Source organism: Etheostoma spectabile, unplaced genomic scaffold, assembly GCF_008692095.1.
Source record: "Etheostoma spectabile isolate EspeVRDwgs_2016 unplaced genomic scaffold, UIUC_Espe_1.0 scaffold273, whole genome shotgun sequence".
NCBI lineage: Eukaryota > Metazoa > Chordata > Actinopteri > Perciformes > Percidae > Etheostoma > Etheostoma spectabile.
The window spans coordinates 166,376-175,128 of NW_022605577.1; the positions used below are offsets into that span (position 1 = coordinate 166,376).

An 8,753-nucleotide genomic window follows, 5' to 3' on the forward strand; every position below is an offset into this window, starting at 1 on the left:
GAGAGAGATTATTATCTACTGTATTGTTTAGTCCCCTCCATTCAATCCTGCTCTGTCTAGCAAAACACAATAGTCTGAAGCAAATAAGCCACAATAATAAATCGTTGTGTGTGTGTGGTGTGTGTGTGTGTGTGTGTGTGTGTGTGTGTTGGGTGTAGTGTAGTTTTTTTTTTTTTTTTACAATGGAGAAGTTGTGAAGCCCTTTAGGACCATGTAGTTTTAGACCAATCATAGACCGGGCTGGAAAGGTGAAGCCAATGTGGAAGAGCCTTTAACTTCCATTCCATCTCATTTCCTGCAGGGGGCGACTCCACTGGTTGCAAAAAGAAGTCGGTTTGCATAGAAGTCTATGAGAAAAAAAAACACTTTTCCCTTGATTTATTTCCCCCCTCGTAATCATTTTATGGTCTCAATCAAAGTCTTCTTCAATACAGCATGATATTCATTTTGTAAATGCTTCCATTTATTTTAACCCTCATATTGTCCTCGGGTCAAGTTTGACCCATTCTCAGTTTTTTCATCACAAAAAATAGGCGTTCAAAATAAGCTGAAAATGTGAACATTAGACATATTAAATAACTTTGGGGAAAAAAAAACATTTTAAAAAAGCACCCACAACATTAAAAAAGTGACAAAAATGTCAGAAAAAGCTACAACTTTTTTTCATGGTTGACGGGAAGACAACACAAGGGTTAAAATAGACAATAATTCTCACACTCTCACATCTCACTTATTATCTTTTTATTTAGTCATCATTCTCATTTCCTATTTCAGAACTGTTCATATGTTCATACTGTTCATACTGTTCATATTGTAATATAATAACATAGTACTATTCATCCCAGTATCCTTTGCACTGTGTTCCACATCTAAATAATTTTATTGAACTCTTCATTCCACTCATGCCTCTATATTGTTTCTGTTTAGAGTATGTATATAATGTGTATACATTAGTGTGTATATTTTTGTTTTGGTTGTTTTGTATGTGTAAGCACAGTGTGAGTAACGATGCTCCAAAGAAAAATTCCTCATATGTGTCCTCATACGTGGCAAATAAAGCTGATTCTGATTCTGATAAAGCAGGGGATGCTTACACATGGACCTGTCAATCATGATAGAGGCTTAGCAATGCTAAACATGGCACTGTGTACATTATAGTTCTGGACTTGTTTAGGGTGCTGAGACTAAAACTTAGACCCTCTCCGTGTTTTTACTTCATCAAAGTTGATCGGAACATTTTGGCCGCCTAAAAAGGTCTTGTTTAGCGATCGGTAGTGCCTTGCCAACCGAAGCTAGCTAGCTAGTGCTAGCCTTAGCTTGTAACTTAAGGGAAAATGGCAGATTTTCTGTGTACTGCTGTACATGCTGATGAATGGTGCCTGTACCCGAGGTCAGTGTTTACCCACCAATACAATTTCACCAATTGACTCACTTACGCCGGTTGAAAATGACAAACTTTCTCTTTTTAGCCTTTAGCTTAGCCACTGAATCCATAGACAACACTGGTTTGGCCACATCACCTCACCAGCTCCATCCTCTCATCCAAAAATCACAGTTTCAACAAAACAAGATGGCGATGGCCAAACTGCCAAACTTGAGGCTTCACAACGGCAGGCCACAAACCAATGGGTGACGTCACTGATGCCACCTCCATTCTTTTTACAGTCTGTGAGAGCAGTATAAATAACTGGACCTGACTTGAAGATTAACTCCCAAACAGCCCACTCATTGGCAAATTGCTCCATTTTTCTGAACAAGAATCTCACCTTTGAGGAGTCTTATACCATCACAACAGCTCCTTGAATTAACCGTGTGCATTGGATCAAGGGCATGGCCGCACAACGGAAATATTCAAATCAAGACATAAACTAACCAAAGTGATCACAGACAATAACAATGCACAGAGACACTTCAGAAAACGGACATCACACGAGGGGTGAATGAGAAGAACGCAAATCCACCTCCACACGCTCAGCTCTGTTATTCAAACACAAAGGCATCCAGGTCTGGCTCGGCGCCAACGTGCAAACGAACCCGAGGTTTGCTTCTGCCTTTTCTCACATGCAGAGAAAAGAAAGAAAGAAAGAAAAGAAGGGAGAGGAGAGAAAGGTATGTGCACTGCATACTGAGAGAAAAGTTTGAAAAGTCCCTCAGCCGTGAGAAAACACTGACCATCTCGCAGCAACAGAGGAGAGTGGGAGAGATAAATGAACTCAGACAGGCCGTAGAAAGGCAATCACAACAAAGACAGACAGTGAAAGAAAGAAAGAAAGAAAGAAAGAGGACAGAGGAGGGAAAGTGGACTTACTCAGCGGCTGCCAGCCGGTTGCATCTCCCAGCACCGCTCTGAGTTCCAGCCCCTGTGTGAGTGTGGTGTGATGAGTGTGTGTGTTTGTGTGGGATCAGAGCAGTCGTCAGCAGAAGTGGTATGCAGGCTCAGCTCTGCTGTGCTGCATATGTACTGAATAGGAGTGGGACGGACTGACATCACTGCATTTATCTTGTTCCCTCCTCCTTCCTCCTTCCTACTCACCTTCTCTTATCCCATTATAGTGCTACAAAGGCATAAAACAACAATTAGTTAAATATTTTCTTGTTTTCAATGATATAAATAACTTTATCACATGCTTTCTGATCAGCTCTCTTGTGACATTTAGCTATGTTCAAGGACACAAGGAATTGAATTAGCCCTTACAGGCGCTGTAACCTTTCCATGTGCAACATAGTCTTTTTTTTCTGTTTTAACTTATCTTATCACTGCATAGTTGTGTTTACCCCCACTTACAGTTTCTTCCTCCAGGAAGTCTTGCAGGCTTTGTGCGAAAACCATTAATCACAACACCACATGTGCAGGAAGGAATCTGGCTATTTATTCCACCGGTGGGGGGGTTTTCCGTCAACAGGTTGTTGACACACTTATCGTGCCAGAAAGTCTTTTGTTGTGTGGTCGCTTTGCCCCGCGGTGCCAAATCAAATGAGTCCAGCTGAACGTCAGTCACATACCTCGGACTAATTATAGCTATTTCTAATTCTAATTCTAATCCCAATGCGTAATTCTAAGTGGATTCAATTGATATGCAGATGACTCACCTGTCTCCTTATTGTTTGTGACTGACCTGTCAGGGCTGTCTGGGTGTGACCTACTGGCAGTGTTTATAGTAAAACCTGTTATATATATACATATATATGTGTATTAGGTGCTGCTTCTTCACTTGCATCATGTCTTATTTGGGTTAGCAGGTGACTGAGGCTAACAAGTCACAGATACGTCACAAAATAATGGGAAATCACCAACGAAAAACTCATTAGAATAGAGATTTGTTTTATTTCCTTGTGTTTTTTGACAATGTATGTATAAATATGTATCTATCCATAATGTATTAGTTCCAACTTTATGTTCCATATTAACTTGCCTGTAGACCGACTTCACATTTTTGCATGTAAATGGACTGACAATGATGGTTTGTTACACAGAACCATCTGAGAAGCCATCATTGGAAACTTTTTGGAAAAGGGCAGACCCTTTGAAGAAAAAAAATCACGGGGCCATTGTTTCAGACAATTGCCTCTCTGTGTAAAACACGGCAGTAGCTCCTCACAGTAAAAATGTACACGTTTCAAGCATCAAGCTTTTTATTTTGCCATAAAATTATTCATTCACATTGTAGAAGGGTTGAAGATGAAAAAGATGACGCTTTAGAAAATATTAGCTCCATTTGGAAATCCATTTACAATGGTGTAAGAGTGAGCTGAATATGCTACATTGTCTAAAAACATAACTGCTGCTCTGACTGTGAGTGAATGTGATAACTAACAAATGCATGATTAAGGGAAGTTTGAATGTATTTCTTTATTTTAAAAATGTAATTTTTAGTTAGAGTGAGTGTCAGTTCAGTGAGATTTCCCCCGAAACTTCCATTGCACTTGACATTGCGCAAAATGAAACCACAGCTGTCATCAGTCAACACATTTGGGTTTCCACAAAAAAACGGTGTTTCAGTGATACCAGACACCCGTCTATTTATCTCTGTTCGTCACTGCGTGGTATCAGGGCAGAAAGCTCAAGGTCTACTCCCACAGACACATGAATACACACAGCTTTGGTCTGCTATTGTTGTGAGGACCAATATGCAGCCAATTAATACTCCTTAAATCCTGAAAGTTACCATCTAAAACCAAGTCTGAAGCCAAATTGAACACCAATTTCACTAGACCTAATTCTAACCATACTGCAACTATGGCTCTAACTCTTACATTTCAGCTCAGGAATAACACAGAATTGCAGTACAATTGGTCAAAGTGAGAACTTTTCTGTTGCCTTTCACTTACTCTTTTTCTTATCTTAATATTGTCCTGAGGTCATTCTCTAAAAGATAAAAGAAGAAACCAGGGCTGTAGTACTCGAGTCCGGTCCTGGACTCAAGTCCAGGACTCAAGACCGTTTTTCTGTGGTCTCTGACTTGTCTCGTACTCGCTAGTATTTGGACTCGGACTTGTCTCGGTCTCGGCCACTGGTCTTGCCAGATATGGCTTTTGGGCTTTTGGTCTCGACCGAGTCCAGGTGTCTTTATTATGTTGTAATAAATCTTATTGTAATAACAATAACATTGGAGGGAAAGTGAAAACCCAAAATGATTGTCTTGCTACTGTCATGCATACGACCTTTATTTCCTGTCTTGGACTCGGTCTTGACTCGGACTCGAACCTCTTTGGACTCGGTCTTGACTTGGACACGACAAGTCCTGTTCTTGGACTTGACTTGGACTCGACCAAGGTGGTCTTGACTACAGCCCTGGAAGAAGCATGCATACACAAGCAAACACATACGTTTTTTTCCTCCTCTTTCCCTCTGGGGTCAAGCTCAGATCCAACAAGAGACAACAAAACTGGGATATATATATGGGTAAAAGTTACATAAACACATTAATCATCATGTAGTATGATACTTCTTTGGTCAGATTAGCTATCTGTATGTTTGTGCATGTAGTGACTTAATTATGTAGGTCAATTTACAGTATGTTTGTTCACATTAGACTTCAGGCCACACCTTTTAAATAAATCCTGTGTTATTAACAGGAAGTATTAAGTACCAGGAAATATTAGTTATCTATACCGTTTGTTGTGGTCCTACCTTTATACTGGCTCGGTATGGCACACCTTGGGAAAGCCCAGGCTTGTGTCATGGCATTGGCACTGCGTCTGGATCCACGTGGAGAAGATTAGACATGTCACACTCAAATGGTAATTCTGCATGCAGAGCATCCTCTGCTGGACAAATGGAGGATCGCAAGTCAACAAGGTTCCCAGTGTTTTATTGTGGAAGAGACATATTTTTATTGATATGCAGTATGTAAAGCGGTTATGATCAATTTTAAACGGTCAGATATCAGGATAACCATTCTTACAAAAATACATTGCAGCACGCGGGGTTGTAGTCAAGTCTGCCTTTGTCGAGTCCAAGACAAGTCCAAGACCAGGACTAGTTGAGACCGAGTCAAGACCAAGTCCAAAGAGGTTCAAGTCTAAGTCAAGACCAAGTCCAAAGAAGTTCACATCCAATTCAAGACCAAGTCCAAAGAGGTTCAAGTCCAAGTCAAGACCAAGTCCAAAGAGGTTCAAGTCCAAGTCAAGACCAAGTCCAAAGAGGTTCACATCCAAGTCAAGACCGAGTCCAAAGAGGTTCACATCTAAGTCAAGACCAAGTCCAAAGAGGTTTAAGAGCAAGTCCAAAGAGGTTCAAGTCCAAGTGAAGACCAAGTCCAAAGAGGTTTAAGAGCAAGTCCAAAGAGGTTCACATCCAAGTAAAGACTGAGTCCAAAGAAGTTCAAGTCCAAGTCTAGACCAAGTCCAAATGAGAGTCACTCAATACCGAGACATAAATAAAGGAATTCTCTTCAAGACCGCTTACTTACCTGTTTATAATTTATGTGATATAAGGAAACGTTTACCTTCTATTTTAAATTGTCAATATGCTTTATTTTTTGTTCTAATAATCAAAAAGCAAGTGCAAAGTAACACACTAGGACCAAGTTGAGCCATTTTATTTACTCAAAGCAAAAAGTGGATTTGTTCCCATTGTTGAACTTACTACTTGTCCTAAATAATTCATAGTACAAAGTGCTCGCTGACATTGTGTCTTTGGCCAAAATGAAAATGATTGAGACCTAATGATTGAGGAAGCCTACTGGATATGTGTACACCAGGCGACCAATCCCGAGGCCGGTTCTAGATAGATTATAAATTAAACCAGTACCTGTTTTCTGAATGAGCGCGTTTCATAATTTGGTTTTGTTTTATAGGAGAAAGTTACTTTAGAACAGAGGTGCCCAAATTCTTTCACATGAAGGGCCAAAATATATCTGGATGGAGGGCCACGTGGGCAAAAATAACTGTAGATGTTGAAGAATACCTTAATTTTTGCCATCCTTGTAGACAAAACGTGTGTGTGTAATTTAAATGGGATGTTTTGCAGTGCCGTTAAACTCAGATTACGTACTTTTTAACTGCACAAAATGTATGTTTTGTAGTCATAACATTTAAAATTAGAGAAGAATAAGCATGAGCATGTTAAAGCCACAGCGGGCCAAAACAAAGAGAGCACGGGCCAAACTTGAATCCCCAAATTGGGCGTCCTTGCTTTAGAACAACAGCATGTAGCTGGACTTGGTCAAGACCAATGGCCAATCTGAGACAAGTCCCAGTCCAAATACCAATGGGTCCAAGACAAGTCCAAGAAAACAGGTAAATGTCTTGAGTCTGAGTCCGGACTAAAGTACTATGGCCCTGATAGCACGTATGTCTGGTGAATGAAAATAAGAACAGTTATCTACATGAAATCCATTATACAGCACTCTGTAAGTCTAAAACTGTCATATTAACCTCATTGTTACATTAGCAGATTATTGTGTTATGTTGCGTGACAAAATGTGATGTTTTTGAGTTGTAAAGAGAATGAAAATGTGTGTTTGGTGATTTCATGAATATCATAGGATTATCAGTTGTCAATGAAGTTAAGTTGATTTTTTATCTTTGAGGTGGGCTATCACTTTAAATGGTTCCTTATTTTGCTATTTTTGCTTAGGTTAAACCTTTAAGCCCCTAGCAGGTTAATCCAGCCCTGGTCCTCAATCAGTTTTAGGGGACGGTCACCAAAAATACACAGTAAACATTTTCTATGACCTTTGACCTCTTGTATTGAACATGTATCATAATACAGAAATCAAGCAGAGGGATCCAATACGTCGGCACTCTGCTAAAACCAAATCTACATAATCTAGATTGTCTGTCTCTGTCTCTGTCTCTGTCATGGATGAAGCAGTCAAGGAACACAGGTGTAAAGTTCAAAAAGTTGGGTATATTTTCCCCAAAACAAAGTTTCAAATAAAGGCAAAGAGTTACAGGGTCCCCAAAATAGGTCAATGAAACATGACTCAAAAATAATGTTAAACCAAAATGTCGTCTCAATTAGCAGACCTCTGACTGAGACATGAGGGACATTTATATACCAGTTGACCAAACCAATGAACACACACAGGGGAGGACAACATGGACAAAGAACTTAAATTAGCAAAAGGAAACCCTGATTTCCCCCCCCTCTCCCCCATCCCCTGCTGTCATCTTTTGGTACGGTCCAAGCCTCTGAATGAAACCAGGCTCCACCCTTTTGTCACATGTTTCGTTGGACCAGGAAGAGGACGCAGCAGCCAGGTAACTCAAAACCAAAGAGAAATGAACTCATATAAAATTAAACTAAATAGCAAAACAGTGTATTATTTAGGTGCTAATAAAGTAATTCTAAACCAAAGAAACTGTTGTTTTTGATGTGCTAATACATAATTTAGCTAACTGAATGTGTGGTTAAGATGCGGCTGATTGTATTTAAGTGTGGCTGTGGCGACCACAGTGTCCACATGCAATTTTTTTTTTGTCAACACAAATATTACAATTACAACACATCCCAAGCGACACCAACAGCATTTGCTGATGAAGTCAGTTTTCTCCTGTAAGATAGATTGTACTTCCCATCATGCTTTAGAGGGCCTGATTCAACAAGATGTTCAGGCAGATTTTCCACAGCAACATTTTTGGTAATCCAAAATGTCCCCCCCCCAAGTAAATAAACTGGCAGTACAAAGCGTGCTGGACCTCACCACGCCCTTGGGTGGTTAATGTAACGAGTGATAGCGCGTGTTGACTACTTTTTGCAATATTTGCATAATGAGTTCTCAGCTGATTTTATGTTAGTTACACGACTGGTTGTTACTATATCAAGGCATAGCAGCAATGTAAGCATCTATTGTAGATAGCAATGTACTCATGTTCTTTTTATTATTTTTATAGATCATTTTTCTGCCTTTAATTTTTGACAGGACAGTTAGGTGAGAAAGGGGAGAGAGAGGGGGGGGGGGAGACATGCGGACGTTGTCACCCTGGAACCTCAGTACTACTCGGACACTAATGTAGAATAATACTTCTGAATGATAGCCGGGAACTTATACTGCAATCAGGCTTGTATTGAGGTTGGAATATAAAGTCCTTGCCATTGTGGTGTGGGTGATAATAATTATATAACATATCAGATAAATAAATACTGAGGAAAATTCAGTCTGGGCTGGGATTGCCTCCACACGGCTCTCACCAGAGTTATTTTTTTAAATTTAATTATTTTTTTTTAATTTATATTGTTTATTGATCCCCAGTGGGGAAATTACAATTTACACTCTTTTTTTTTTCTTTTTTTTTTGTGTAATCAC

The 8,753-nt window shown here is 39.7% G+C and overlaps 1 protein-coding gene across 1 annotated transcript in view; it reads right to left on the bottom strand.

Annotated features, from left to right (window-relative positions):
• Window positions 1-2,555, bottom strand: part of zgc:92242 (SH2 domain-containing protein 4A) — a 20,207-nt gene extending 17,652 nt beyond the window's left edge. Inside the window, exon 1 of the mRNA XM_032510900.1 lies at window positions 2,309-2,555. The gene's annotated coding sequence lies outside the window, so the exon portion shown is untranslated. The remainder of the gene's footprint in view (window positions 1-2,308) is intronic.
• Window positions 2,556-8,753: the final 6,198 nt, after the last annotated feature.